The sequence below is a fragment of the Diplotaxodon limnothrissa genome, linkage group LG4 (assembly GCF_057381915.1).
Source record: "Diplotaxodon limnothrissa isolate DT_005_m linkage group LG4, D_limnothrissa_male_GT1.1, whole genome shotgun sequence".
In the NCBI taxonomy this organism is placed as follows: Eukaryota; Metazoa; Chordata; class Actinopteri; order Cichliformes; family Cichlidae; genus Diplotaxodon; species Diplotaxodon limnothrissa.
Window position 1 is genome coordinate 429,835 of NC_140599.1, and position 15,188 is coordinate 445,022.

The 15,188-nt window shown below is 46.2% G+C and overlaps 1 pseudogene; it reads left to right on the forward strand.

Moving 5' to 3' along the window:
* The first annotated feature begins 500 nt into the window (after positions 1-500).
* LOC146632949 (uncharacterized) lies at positions 501-1,766 on the forward strand (annotated as a pseudogene).
* The last annotated feature ends 13,422 nt before the right edge of the window (positions 1,767-15,188 follow it).

Here is a 15,188-nt window from a genome sequence, read left to right on the forward strand (position 1 = left end):
GATCAGCACGTGTGTCGAAAGGGGGGAATGTCAGATATCCTCTCTAAGCACTTCACGGGAGACCCTTTTTTCCACTGCCTCTCACTAGTGAGCCTATTAATAAGTCTATAAGAGAAACCACCCTAGCAGAGTGGATGACTAATAAAGAGATTGTGCTAAACAATAAACTGCCGAGCGATATTTCTCCAGTGTCTTGCAGGTTGCAACCAGGTGATTGGATCCTGATCAAAGTACTCCAGAGAAAGAATTGGAGTTCACCAAGGTGGGAAGGCCCATATCAGGTCTTACTCAGCACACCGACTGCCTGCAAAATAGCAGAAAGACCATCTTGGATCCACCAAAGCCACTGCAAAAAAGTGAGTGACAACACAAGCATAGACGCCGGTTCCCCCGACTCCTAGGTGTTCCCTGGTGGAGGAAAGGGCTGTTTGGGTATATCCCGCCCTTTTGTCTTCTCGCCAGTGGTCTACTCACCTGGAGCCCGGGTGTGCCTGGTCATCATGAAGAACCTTGTCCTCATAATGACTGGCATTGCGCTCCTAGTGAGCCTACTGATACTCACCTGGACAGACAAGGACCCACAGCACCACCTGCAGAAGAAATGGTCATATGACAACTTACACCTAAAGGATATGGACAAAGAGCACAACCACCCCTGACTGAACAATGCCTGGTACCGGTACGTCTACAACCGAGTACATACAGAAGACAACCACACTGGCTGCTACGTCTGTTCTCACCTCCCAACAACAGCAATGCAAGCCACCCTATATGGAAAATCACCCAGCCTTTCCGAAGCCCTATGTATATTCTACAAAGCCACCAGCGGAACATGTTCCCCCGAAAACATCTTCGCCTTCAAGTTTGAGTTAAAAAGACAAGTCACAAAAATCGACCTGCGACGGTGTAATGGAACACTGATCAACTATAAACCTAATGAGGTAGTATCTTGTGCACCAGAGGTCTCAGACTGGAACTACAGCTGTGATGACCGATACTGGGTACACCTGAATGCGACCAATGACAAGGGAAAATCTTTTAACGTCAGGAGGGAACCAGGAATACAACATCCAATGTGTTTCACCTTCGCATACGGCAACAGAAAGCTGGGGATGAACCAAAACTGCTCCCAGACTTTCCGGATGCCGCAGGACAGAAAGGCACGGATAAGCTTCCTGAATGGCACATATTGGGTGCAGGGTACAGCGTGGGCATGTGGCTCAAAGACATACTTCACCATCCCACCCAACAGCACCGGACTCTGCGCCCCAATTTTAGTGTCAGACCACACATTCAGAATATTCCATCAGGACCAACCAAGACGCAGGAGGAGCACTGATGACGTGCAACCTCATGATCCAATCTGGGGCAGTGATGTGCCAGCGGAGTTCAAGTTGTGGACCACCGGACAGAAGGTCCTGCACTCACTTTTCCCATGGATCGGGAATGGAAAAAACATGTTAAGGATCGAGACTCTTGACTACCGATTTGGACTTTTCCTGAACAGCTCAACATGGATAAACAAGGCTCAGAATGAGGAAATCGACGCGATCAGAATAGTGGTCATGCAACACAGAGTCGCCCTGGACATGATTCTCGCTGAGAGAGGGGGCCTCTGTGTCTTATTCAACACCACTTGCTGCACCTATATTCCAGATAACGTGCATTCCTTGACCATGACCACCGCCCTGGAGAAGCTACGACAACTGAGTAATGCACAGCAACAAGACTATGTCACGAACACAGAGGACTGGCTGACCTGCTGAGCGGCAGCTGGAAGACCCTCGTGATCAAAGGACTTGTCTTGATAGGAGTTCTTCTTTTATTGCTTTGCATGTTCTCAACATGCATTCTACCCTGTATCAGATCAATGATTGGCAAAATGGTACAGGCCACAGTGATCACCTATGTTGGACTGCCACAAGAAAATGAACCGGACGAAGAAGATTTAGTATAGGAACACACACACTCTCACATACTGAATGATGCTACAATTGAAAATGTTATAAACAAGTGATTGTTAGCTGATAATAAAGTATGATTGAAGTGGTGAAATACGGTAACAACAGGGAGGGATGTTAGGGAGTTTTTATTGTTTTATTTGCTTATGCTTCAAAAGTTATGTTATACATATTTCACCAGACAGTTTTCTGTTGAAACAGGAAGCTGACCCTGTGACACTGACAAGAGACCAGTACAGAAATACATATCCGCAGAAGTTGACTTGCATTATATTGTTCTTAGAAATTGACTTGCAACACACATACTTTGTGACACACACACACACACACACACACAGACAGCATCAGGACCTGCGTAACAGGAAATGTGATTATATTTGCATATTGACGATGTAACCTATAAATGGTAAATGGTAAATGGCCTGCATTTGTATAGCGCTTTTCTAGTCCCTAAGGACCCCAAAGCGCTTTACACTACATTCAGCCATTCACCCATTCACACACACATTCACACACTGGCGATGGCAAGCTACATTGTAGCCACAGCTGCCCTGGGGCGCACTGACAGAGGCGAGGCTGCCGGACACTGGCGCCACCGGGCCCTCTGACCACCACCAGTAGGCAAACACGGGGTTAGTATCTTGCCCAAGGATATTTGGCATGCAGCGAGGAGGCAGCCTGGGATCGAACCACCAACCTTCTGATTAGTGGCTGACCTGCTCTGCCACCTGAGCTACAGCCACCCGAAAATAAACGAATACTGCAGTTCGGTGTGATTTGCTCTGAGCTTTTCACCCGTGCCGCACGTTGTCAATCTCAAGTGTCTCAGTGTTGTTTACTCACCTGACTGTTTGTTAACTGTAAATCTCTTTTTTTTTTTTGTGTCCCTTTTGGATCTTTAGCCATCAGAATTGTTGTCTTAAGGCCAAGAAAGATGCCAAGCGGATTTATTTTACCAAGTGGATCATCATGGCCTTGCCATATTGGTCCATTTGATTGACCTTTATTATAATTATGAATTTATTTTATTTTCAGTTCCTACAAACCCCCAGACATGACTGGGGGATAGGACAGGGAGAAAGAATGAAAGAAAGAGAGGGAGAGAAAGAAAACCAAAGGGGAGAAGAGACGGTGAGAAGGGGGGGAAGAAAGAAAAAAAACAAACAAACAAACAACAAAAAAAAAACAAAACACCTGGGTCACCTGTATGGAGAAAAAAAACAGAAGAGAAAGCAAACAACAAAGAGTCTGTGAAGGTTCTCAGTCATCCAGGTCATCGTAGTCAAAGGAGCTTGCAAAGAAAAGCGTCTGGACTTCTTTAAGTTGCTCGAAGACGATTAACCTCTCATCCGAGAAGCTTCTTCAGTTCTAAGGTCAAATGGTGGAGAGTCCCAGATATAAACCTAGTGGGAGTGACCCCCCACAGAGGGACAAAAGGACCCCCTGATGATCCTCTAATCGCCTGAGCCAAGGTGGGAAACTGGGTGTGGGTCCCAATCAGCCAGAGTTTCGGGTGTGTTCATTGTGAAACCTGGCCCCACCTTATCATGCGAATTCCTGAGGTCAGATGGCCCAGGATGTGAGTGGGCGTTAAGGCGTCTGGGAAGGGATCTCAAAACTGGATTATAGATGGCAGAGAGTTGGTGTCGTAAACACCCGCCTCTGTTCAAAGATGGTCGCTCACAGTGGACATAGATGCTTCTTTCACTCCTCTTTCAAACCATCTGTCCTCTCTGTCCAAAATGTGAACATTGGCATCCTCGAAAGAGTGTCCTTTATCCTTAAGATGCAGATGGACTGCTGAGTCTTGTCCTGTGGAGGTGGCTCTCCTATGTTGTGCCATGCGCTTGTGAAGTGGCTGTTTGGTCTCTCCAATGTAGAGGTCTGAGCATTCCTCGCTGCACTGTACAGCATACACCACATGTGTTTTGGCGTTTTGTCTTTCGGGTGAACCAGTTTCTGTCTGAGCGTGTTGTTGGGTCTGAAATACACTGGGATGTCATGCTTGGAGAAAACTCTCCTGAGTTTCTCTGATACACCGGCTACATAGGGGATGGCAATGTTGTTGCGTCTGTCCTTCTTATCCTCCCTCGCTGGTGTCTGGTCTTCTTTTCTGTGCCTCTTTGCTGACTTTAAGAACGCCCATTTAGGATAGCCGCACGTAAAGGACACTCTTTCGAGGATGCCAATGTTCACATTTTGGACAGAGAGGACAGATGGTTTGAAAGAGGAGTGAAAGAAGCCATCTATGTCCACTGTGAACGACCATCTTTGAACAGAGGCGGGGGTTTACGACACCAACTCTCTGCCATCTATAATCCAGTTTTGAGATCCCTTCCCAGACGCCTTAACGCCCACTCACATCCTGGGCCATCTGACCTCAGGAATTCGCATGATAAGGTGGGGCCAGGTTTCACAATGAACACACCCGAAACTCTGGCTGATTGGGACCCACGCCCAGTTTCCCACCTTGGCTCAGGCGATTAGAGGATCATCAGGGGGTCCTTTTGTCCCTCTGTGGGGGGGAACTCTCACTGGGTTTATATCTGGGACTCTCCACCATTTGACCTTAGAACTGAAGAAGCTTCTCGGATGAGAGGTGAAACGTCTTCAAGCAACTTAATGAAGTCCAGACGCTTTTCTTTGCAAGCTCCCCAAACAACAAAGAGCAACATAATAAAAAAAAGCACCATCACAATAAACTAGCTAGCAGTAAATATCAGTAGATACTAAGTAATAAACGATATTGTGCAGCACGCAAGATAGACAGAGCACAATGTGCTTTGAGGCAGCAGCCAAGAAAGCTGTAGTCCGCGTCTGTGAATACCCATGTGTACACCTGTGTGCATACCTGTGTGGATCAGCATGCTTGCATTCCAAAGGTTTCTCCATGTAACGATCTGCTAGGGAGTGTGGGGAGCCACAGCCCCGTCCTCCAGGGTATGAAGCAGGTATGGAGGAGATCAAAACTCCAGACATCCAGAGGCCCGCAGAACACAAGAGACCAAGGAAGACCAACAGAGGGGCAGCCGCGCCACTGTCTCAGTAAGAGCTGAGGAGAGTCCCAGATGAGGGCTCACTCAGCAGCCGCGGAGCAGAAGCCAGGGGGAGTTGCAGTGACGCGCCCGTGAGCTCCGCCGGCAGCCAGCTGTGCCTGAGTGACCGAGCCCCAGGCCGAGAGGCCGGGGGCACCCCACCTCCGAAGTGGCCCGAGCGAGCCCCAGGCTCCAGGCCCTGATAAGCGGCCACCAAGGAGTGAGCCGGTGTGTACCCGGACGCCCACCCCCAGACACAAAGAACCATCAACGCACCGAGAGAGGTGGCGTCTGATACCCAACCTGACATATAGACACAGACATACAGGCACACACAGACACAAACATCCATTCCCACCCTCATGCTCTCATATGCACTTACTCCACACTCAACCAACGTGGAGACAGACATAAAGAGACGCTGTACACACGATCACACTCCCCAAGCGTACTCTACGAACCGGGTCTAGGTACCCTTGCCCCTGGAGGGGGGAACTGCACCCAGACCCAGGTGGTGTTACCCTTTTCCCTGCGGTGGGGGGAGGCAGACCGCCCCGACTCCGCAGCAGCAGGAAGGCCCCACACTCCAGACCGCAGTCGGACGGCCAACTCCTCCTCCTAGCCCCCCCCCCCCCCCGCTCCAGCAGGCCGCAGAGAACGGGAGTGAGAGAAGACTCCAAACCTCACTCCACCCGCTCATTGTAGTGTTGATGCATGTGTGTTCTAAGGTGCAATTAAAACCCAGGAGGGCATGGAGCTACCTGCCAGAGAGCAGCAGGTAAGCGCATAGTCCCTCCTGCTAGCCCTCAATGTCTACGTGTATTCAAAATTGTTAACTGTAAATCTCTGACAAGAGGGTAGTCATTTGTAAAGCATAATCTCTGGCTCTCTTCCAGGGCACATTTTATGACTTGTCTCCTTTCTCTCACCCCAACCAGTTGTGGCAGCTAGTTGCCCTTCCCTGAGCCTGGTTTCTTCCTGTTAAACTGGAGTTTTTCCTTCCTTGTTGGGGTTACATGTGTTTTCTTTGTGTTACCTTAGTCTTTACCTTACATTATAAACCACCCTGAGGCAACTGAATTGAATCGAACTCTTTTTTTATGGGGAATTTTGACTATTCTTTCAGAATTGCAGGTCAGACACTGATGTTGGATGAGAAGTCTCCGCTCTAATTCATCCCAAAGGTGTTCTATCGGGTTGAGGTCAGGGTTCTGTGAGGCCACACATCAAACTTCTGCAGCCATAGCTTAATGGATGTTGCTTTGTGCACTGGTGTGCAGTCATGTTTGAACGGGAAGATGTTCCCACAAGTTTGGAGGATGAAAATGTCTTGGTATGCCGAAGCATTATGACTTCCTGTCACGCGAACTAACGGATTTAGCCCAGCACCTGAAAAACAACCCTTCACCAAACTTTACATGGTTCTCCTGGAAACCACCAAACCCAGGCTCCTCCATCGGATTGCCAGATGGAGAAGCGTGATTTGTCACTCCAGACAACACGTCTGCTCAAGAGTACAGTGGTGGCGGGGGTTGACGTAGGAGCAGCGACATGTAAAGACGGGTGGCTGAGTTGCTCTGTGGGGATACGCTATTTTTTCATATAAATACTGTGACATTGGGCACTAACGCGTTATCGGTCGTCAGCTGAGTTACCACTGCAAATGTGCGCATCGCCCAAGCGAACTTTACAACAATGTCAAGGTCCAAAAACACAAGAAAGACTGATGGAGCCAAGGCAATTGATAGCAATGCTAGATCCCCGGACATGGCCGCACTAATGGCTGCCATAGCTAACTCGGAGAAGAATGTAGTCGCTAGTGATGTGCGGATCGATCCTGAAATATCGATTCCTCCGATACCAATCATTTATGTTCTAGAATCGATTCTCACATTAAAATATCGATATTTTAGTAATTTAGAGTAAATTTGTAGTTTATCATTAACAGGAACACAGTGGAAAGAAACTATAACATTCGGATTGTCTACATTCAAAGGAACTACTTCCTCTTCCGCCTTTCATAGTCATGTGCGAAATACGGCTGTATAAATGTCTCGCAGCCCCTTGGCGTGCGCACTCACAACAATAGCTGAGCGTAATTGAAGTCATGTGCGGACGTATTTTACCTCCACACACAGCTGAGACGTGGTTTGCGATACATGTGGCAAAAAAAGTGCTCCAAGAGTGAGGTGTTGTGGCCATACTAGGGAGACATTAAAAAGGGCTGTTGGGGGGGTAAATACATTTTACAGGGTTTATTTATCGGATAAAATACGTTAAATGTCACCGTTATTATTGGCCGGCCCGGAAACAGCGGGGGTGTCCAAATTCAGAGGCTGCTTCCACCTGAGGACCCGGCCTTCGCGGTCTAAAGAAAGCCGGGTAGTACGTCACGAGCTCCCTTGGTGGAGTGAAACTCTGCTGTCTGCTCCTTTCTATCTAAAATATAACCGGGCGCTGACGTAAACTCTCGACCGTCTCACACTTCTGTTTAACCATTTTCTGTTTGACGTTTATTCAGCTGTGTGAAAACCCTGGAGGAACCCTTCCGAAGGATTAATGAAGTCAAATTTAATTTAATCAAATCTAATAACTTTAATCTCAGCCAAACCAATTTACTCACGAACAAATAAAACACTGAAAAAGCCAAACAATAACATTTTTAAGTTATCAAAGTGACTTATATCTCATGTTTAACCCGAATAGGGAAAGACCACGGGGGTTTGAAGACGATGTGTCGGTCGGCTCAGATATTTGAAGTTTACACAGCTACATTCTCACCTGAAAATATGTTAAAAGTTTTTTTGCGACCCAAAAAGAGAAATAAGAGTAATATTAAAACTAAGTTGCTGCTGCCATTGTTGGAAAATGGAATTGGCTGGGCCGCGCTATGAATTCTGCAATATGATTTTTCAATTTTGTTGTCCTGAAAATCGGGCGAAATTCGGGAGAATGGTGGCTCCGGGAGATTTTCGGGAGGGCACTGAAATTCGGTATTCTCTCAGAAAAATCGGGAGGGTTGGCATGTATGGTTGTGGCAACATCACTAACCTTGTCAAAGACCTCAGAGTAAATCATATCACAGAATATGACGAGCGTATGTTGAGGTGAACTGAAGAGGAGGAGAGAGTCAGGTGCTGCTAGGGCGAGACAGACGTCTCTCACTGAGTCCTTTAGTGCTGCAGGCAGGCAAGGTGTTCAAATAGCACAACTTCTTTTTTTTTATTTCTATATGATGAACTCTGCGTTATTAAGTGATAAGAACAAATAATCTGATGTCCTGTAATCATTATGATGCTATAATTTGAGATACAATAAATAAAATAAGTTTTTGTACAAAGTATCGGTATCGGATCAGTATCGCCGATACCACCCTGAATATTACTTGGTATCGGATCGGAAAGAAAATCAGTGGTATCGCACATCACTAGTAGTCGCCAAAATTTCTACGCTGGAAGCAAAAGTCGAGACCAAGTGCCAAGCTCTCAATGAGCTGATCGATTCGCTTTGCAGCAATGTTTCTGACCAAATAGATGAAGTGCGGACTGAACTTTGTGCTAAGATTGATGCCCTAGCAACTACTTGCACTGACCACCATAGCCGGCTAACTAGCCTGGAAGAAGATGCAAACACATATTCGGACTGGGTTGTGGACTTGGAGAAGCAAGTTCACGATCTGAAAGAAATTGTGTCAGCTCTTTCGGACAACACCGAAGACCTTGAGGGGAGACAGCGCAGATGCAACATTCGAATACTTGTCGTGAGAGAGCACTTTGAGACTGTCAACTCTGTGGCCCAGCTACTAAAGGAGGTTTTGGCCCTAGATACCGCTCCGACACTGGATCGGGCACATCGCAGCCTCCAGCCCGTTCCTGCGAGAGACCAGAGACCCAGGCCACTTATTGTCAAATTTCATTACGTTCAAGAAAAGGAGGAGGTAAACAGTCCCCTGACGCATGATGGAGTCAAAATCCTAATTTTCCCGGACCTGCCATCTGCAGTCGCGAAAAGACGGGGGGCCTTTAAAGAAGTTAAAGATCTACTGCGCGGATGTCGGGGTGTGAGATTCCAGATGCTATACCCAGCGAAGCTGAGGATTTCCTCTCCTCTTGGTGAGGAAATATTCACCAATCCAACGGCTGCTAAAGACTACGTCAAGAATCACATCTTGGCTGTGTGTGGGAATCAAGACACGGGCTGAGTGGACTGTGCGACCTCAGTTGCTTTTTGACTCTCTATTGTTCACTGACTGAGACTGCACTTTAGAGAGGTTTGAACTTTTGCTTCTTTCATAATTTAATAGGTCTGCAAATAATTGTTTACCACTGAGTGAAGTAATCGACCAAGAGAAGTCACGTGTGCCTTTCCAATCTGCCAGATGTCTAACAACTGGGTCATAGCTGGCGTTCCCTGCTAGGGGCAACTTTTGTTTTGGGGAGTGAAGAGACATGTTGGATATAAGCTCTCTTTTTTTTTTGTCAGTCCCGTTTGGATCTTTTGCCATCAGAATTGTTGTCTAAAGACAAAGAAAGATGCCCAACTGATTTACTGTACCAAATGGACCATCCCAGCCTTGCCGTATTGGTCTATTTGATTCACCTTTGCTTGTATTGTTTATTTTATTTTCATTCACGGGACGGACTTGACTGGGGAGAAGAAAAGGGAGAAAGAAGGAGGGAAAGAAAAAGAGCTATATAAGCTATATATATATATATATATATATATACACTCAACAAAAATATAAACGCAACACCTTTGTTACTGCTCCCATTCCCCATGGGATGGACGTAGAGACCTAAAATTCATTCCAGATACACAATATAACCATCCCTCCCAAACAGTGGTCACAAATCAGTCCAAATGTGTGGTAGTGGGCACATCTGCTATATTGAGATAATCCATCCCACCTCACAGGTGTGCCACATCAGGATGCTGATCTGACATCATGAGTAGTGCACAGGTGTACCTCAGACTGCCCACAACAAAAGGCCACCCTGGAATGTGCAGTTTTGTCTCACAGCAAAATGCCACAGATGCCACAAACAATGAGGGAGCGTGCAATTGGCATGCTGACAGCAGGAATGTCAACCAGATCTGTCGCCCGTGCATTGAATGTTCATTTCTCAACCATAAGCCGTCTCCACAGGCGTTTCAGAGAATATGGCAGCACATCCAACCGGCCTCACAACCGCAGACCTCGTGTAACCACACCAGCCCAGGACCTCCACATCCAGCAGGTTCACCTCCAAGATCGTCTGAGACCAGCCACCCAGACAGCTGCTGGAACAATTGGTTTGCACAACCAAACAATTTCTGCACAAACTGTCAGAAACCGTCTCAGGGACGCTCAACTGCATGCCCGTCGTCCTCATCGGGGTCTTGACCTGACTCCAGCTCGTCGCCATAACAGACTTGTGTGGGCAAATGCTCACATTCGATGGCGTCTGGCACGTTGGAGAGGTGTGCGCTTCACGGATGAATCATGGTTCACATTGTTCAGGGCAGATGGCAGCTGAGAATGTCCCAGTTCTTGCATGGCCGGCATACTCACCGGACATGTCACCCATTGAGCATGTTCGGGATGTGCTTGACCGGCGTATACGACAGCGTGTACCAGTTCCCACGAATATCCAACAACCTCGCACAGCCATTGAAGTGGAGTGGACCAACATTCCACAGGCCACAATTGACAATCTGATAGACTCCATGCGACGATGTGTTGCACTGCATGAGGCAAATGGTGGTCACACCAGATACTGACTGGTTCTGGGTCCCCAGACCCCCAATAGCGCAAAAAACTGCACATTCCAGGGTGGCCTTTTGTTGTGGGCAGTCTGAGGTACACCTGTGCACTACTCATGATGTCAGATCAGCATCCTGATGTGGCACACCTGTGAGGTGGGATGGATTATCTCAATATAGCAGATGTGCCCACTACCACACATTTGGACTGATTTGTGACCACTGTTTGGGAGGGATGGTTATATTGTGTATCTGGAATGAATTTTAGGTCTCTACGTCCATCCCATGGGGAATGGGAGCAGTAACAAAGGTGTTGCGTTGGGGGGTCACGTGACGTCAATGGCGGAGTAGCTGTGTTTCTCGCCCGCTCCCGCAGCTTGGCATTTGTTTAGGCCTTTATATGTCTTGTTTGGTTAAAGTCTCTGTTTATTTCGACTTTTAAACTTCGTACGATGCCAAGCACCCAGAAGAAGCTCAACCTTGGGTCGAAACCGGGCAAATCCGGAGAAAATCACCCTCCGCTCAGCGATCATGCTGTAGCGGTTATGGCGGAGGCCCAGTCGCCCCCACTTCTCGACCGAATGGACGTCGACAAATTGGTGGAGAGGATATCGGCGGAGGTGCTGAGGGCGGTGGAGGCCTCCTTTGAGAAGAAGATTGATCCAGTTCTGAAAAGACTGGAAACATGCGCAGCTAACATCTCTGCATTGGATGTTAAAATGAAGGAGGCAGAGGCACGTATATCAACGCAGGAAGATGTTACAGCGGGATATGGCGCCAAGATTTCTGAAGTGGAGCTTAAGCTGGAGGCCGCTTTGGATAAGATTGATGACTTGGAGAACAGGAGCCGACGGTGTAACATACGTGTTATTGGGCTACCCGAAGGCAGTGAAGGTACCAACCCTGTGTCTTTTTTCAAAACGTGGTTACCGGAGTTGGTGGCTGTGAGTTTCAAGGGCGGCGCTGTTAAAATCGATCGCTGCCACCGGGTGCTTGCACGCCTCCCTTCCAGTGCCCAGCGGCCCCGCGCGGTCATCATAAAGCTCCACAACTTCCAGGATAAAGCACGGATCATGCAAGCGGCTAGGAGGAAGCAGTCCTTATTTCATAATGGCATTCCTATTATGATATTCGAGGACTTCTCCGCCGCTGTTCTGAAGAAACGCCAGGGATTCTACCACGTCAAACAACGCCTTAGGGAGATGGGTGTCCCCTTCGCTATGATGTACCCGGCTGTCCTTAGGATCAAGATCGATGGCCAGGAGAAATCTTTTAGATCTCCAGAAGCAGTCTCAGCTTACCTGGATAACGTACCTCAAGGGGCGGGGCCGCGCTCATCCTCGGTGGCTCCAGTGGACTGTTGATCTGTGCTCCTGTCCCATACCTGAGGCATTCGCCAATCCCTCGTCTCCTCCTCCTCCTTTTTTTTTTTTTTTTTTCTTTTTTTTCTTTTCCTTCCCTGTTTATTATTATTGTTATTTTTTCTGTTTGGTTCCTTTTTTTTTTCTTTTCGGGTCTGTGCGGAGATAATAACCCCATACACATAGACTATTTTATTTAGCCATTTATAATCCGAATTCTTGTTTTAGCTACGGGCGGGCAACTGTTTCACGTTACTGATTAAGAAAAGACTCGTACTCTGGTCCAGCATCTTTCTATGTCCAAGTTGGAAAGTTTGCTTGCGCCCCCTGCTGGGCGTTGAAGACCTTTGTCTGACCTCCATACTCACTGGTTTCTTGACGGTTCTGTTTCTTATAAATTGTTTTCTGTTAATTGTTAGCAGAGCAGGACGTTTGTTTTTCTATGTGTATTTTACTTGCCACTGGTGTTGTAGAGCAGTGTTTGGGAGCCCTACATATCAGCTATGCTTTGGTCACCTGAGCGTGGTTCCATGCTTATTTAAAATGTTGTATGATAAGTGATAATTCAATGTTGAATGTTTGTTCCTGGAATGTAGGAGGTATACATAACCCTGTTAAACGGAAAAAAATATTGAGCTTTCTTAAGAGGGAGAATGTACATGTTGCCTTGTTGCAAGAAACTCACCTGTCTCCTCAGGAGCATCTAAAACTGAAACGTGATTGGGTCGGTCAAGTTTTTAGTTCCTCCTTTACGAGTAAGAGCCGCGGTGTAGCCGTTTTAATACATAAACACCTACCGCTGACAGTTGACCAAACAATTTGTGATAAGTCTGGTAGATATGTTTCCTTAAAAGGCACCCTAGGTGGTCAGGCGGTGTCATTTCTGAATATTTACTTTCCGCCAGTACAGTCTAACGACTTTATTGCTCATACTTTCTCTTCCTTTTCTGATTGGGTTTGTGATAATTCTGTGATAGCCGGTGATTTTAACTGTTATTTTTCTACAACTAAGGACAGATCCCCTCCTAAACAAATTCAAATGTCTACAAGGGCCAAAGCACTTTTAGATACTTGTAACGAACTTGATCTGGTTGATACCTGGCGGACTCTTCATCCTAACGATAAAGAATTTACTTTTTTTTCCGGTGTTCATAGAACAAGTAGTAGGATCGATCTCGTTTTCACCCCCAAGCGATCACTGGGAAACATTTTGAGATGTACAATAGGCGATATTATTATATCAGATCATGCGCCGGTTTTTGTTCAGCTAAGTGATCTAAATCCTGTCCCTCGGTCTCATACCTGGAGATTTAACAATTTTTTGATTCACGACCCAAAATTCGAAATATTTTTAAATGATCAGCTTGAACATTTTTTAAAGGTCAATGCAACCCCTGAAGTTTCTCCAGGCCTGCTTTGGGACACCCTGAAGGCTTACACCCGTGGACTGATTATATCATATTCAGCAGGCCTGAAGCGGAAAAATCAGATGGAACAACGGAAATTGGAACTGGAATTGCACGAACTGCAAGCTAAACATAATGAATCACCTTCAGAGCAATTAAGGAATGAAATTCAGGTGGTTAAAACAGCTTTGGAGGCACTATTAACAAGAAAGGCTGAGAAATCTCTTTTCTTCATGAGGCAGAGGTTGTATGAGTTTGCTAATAAACCTAACCGCTATCTGGCCAATCTTCTTCATAATAAGGGTGCTGGTTGTAATATCCCATGTGTTAGAGACTCATCTGGTTTACCTAAATATGACAATTTAATTATTAATGATACTTTTAAAACTTTTTATAAGCAGTTATATACCTCCCAGTTTAAACCAACATTGGAACAAGGTATGCATCACTTCTTCTTAGGACTAAATTTACCTAAAGTTACTGAAATCCAAAGGGATGATTTATGTAAACCTATAACGCAAAGTGAAATTTTGAAAGTTATTCAGATGCTTCCAAATAACAAAGCCCCGGGTCCAGACGGGTTCACGGGGGAATTCTTTAAGAAATTTAGTAAGATTCTGACTTCCCCACTGTATAAGATGCTTCTGTCCTCTTTTGAGGCAGGCACTCTCCCCCCCTCCTTAATGGAGGCTAATATTTCGCTAATTCTGAAGAAGGGGAAACCTCCAGAAGAATGCGCCTCCTATAGGCCTATATCTGTTTTAAATCTTGATTTGAAGATACTTGCTAAGGTCCTGGCTGTACGTCTTGAGCCAATACTACCTTCGATCGTTGAGAATGATCAAACTGGTTTTATACGAGGGCGGTATTCCACACATAGCGTGAGGCGCCTACTTAACATTATTCAGCACTCATCTTTGTTTAACCCTGAGGCTCTAGTCATCTCACTTGACGCTGAAAAGGCCTTTGACCGTCTGGAATGGCCGTTTCTTCTTTTCACACTTCAAGAATTTGGTTTAGGTGACAACTTCGTTAAATGGATCCAGATCCTTTATACTTCCCCTCTTTCGGCAGTGATTACCAATGGTTATAGGTCAGATAATTTCAGTATTGAACGTGGAAGTCGACAGGGCTGTCCGCTGAGCCCTTTGTTATTCGCCCTGGCTATGGAACCCCTTGCCACAGCCATTAGGAAGGATGCTGCTATTGAAGGACTCTGTTTGAACAATTCTCAACATAAGATTTCACTTTATGCAGATGACGTCTTAATTTTTCTAAATTCTCCTGCTCACTCAATTCCTAGATTAGTTGCGTTAATTTCCCAATACGGCTCCTTCTCAGGCTACAAGATCAATTTTTCTAAAAGTGAGGCTATGCCCCTCTCTGTTCTAAATGAGGTTGATCCAAACATTTCTCAGCCTTTTCGTTGGTCTCCCTCCGGTTTCACTTATTTAGGGGTAAAGATTTCACCGAATCTAAAAGAAATGTATAGTCTGAACTACACCCCTTTAATTCAGACCATCAATCGCGATTTGGGTAGGTGGTGCAGCCTCCCTCTGTCTCTCTTAGGTCGTATTCATCTGGTCAAGATGAATATCCTCCCTCGCCTCTTGTATTTATTCCAGATGTTACCGCTTGCTCTGTCCAAAAAGGTTTTGTCAAAATTAAATGGTTCAATTATTT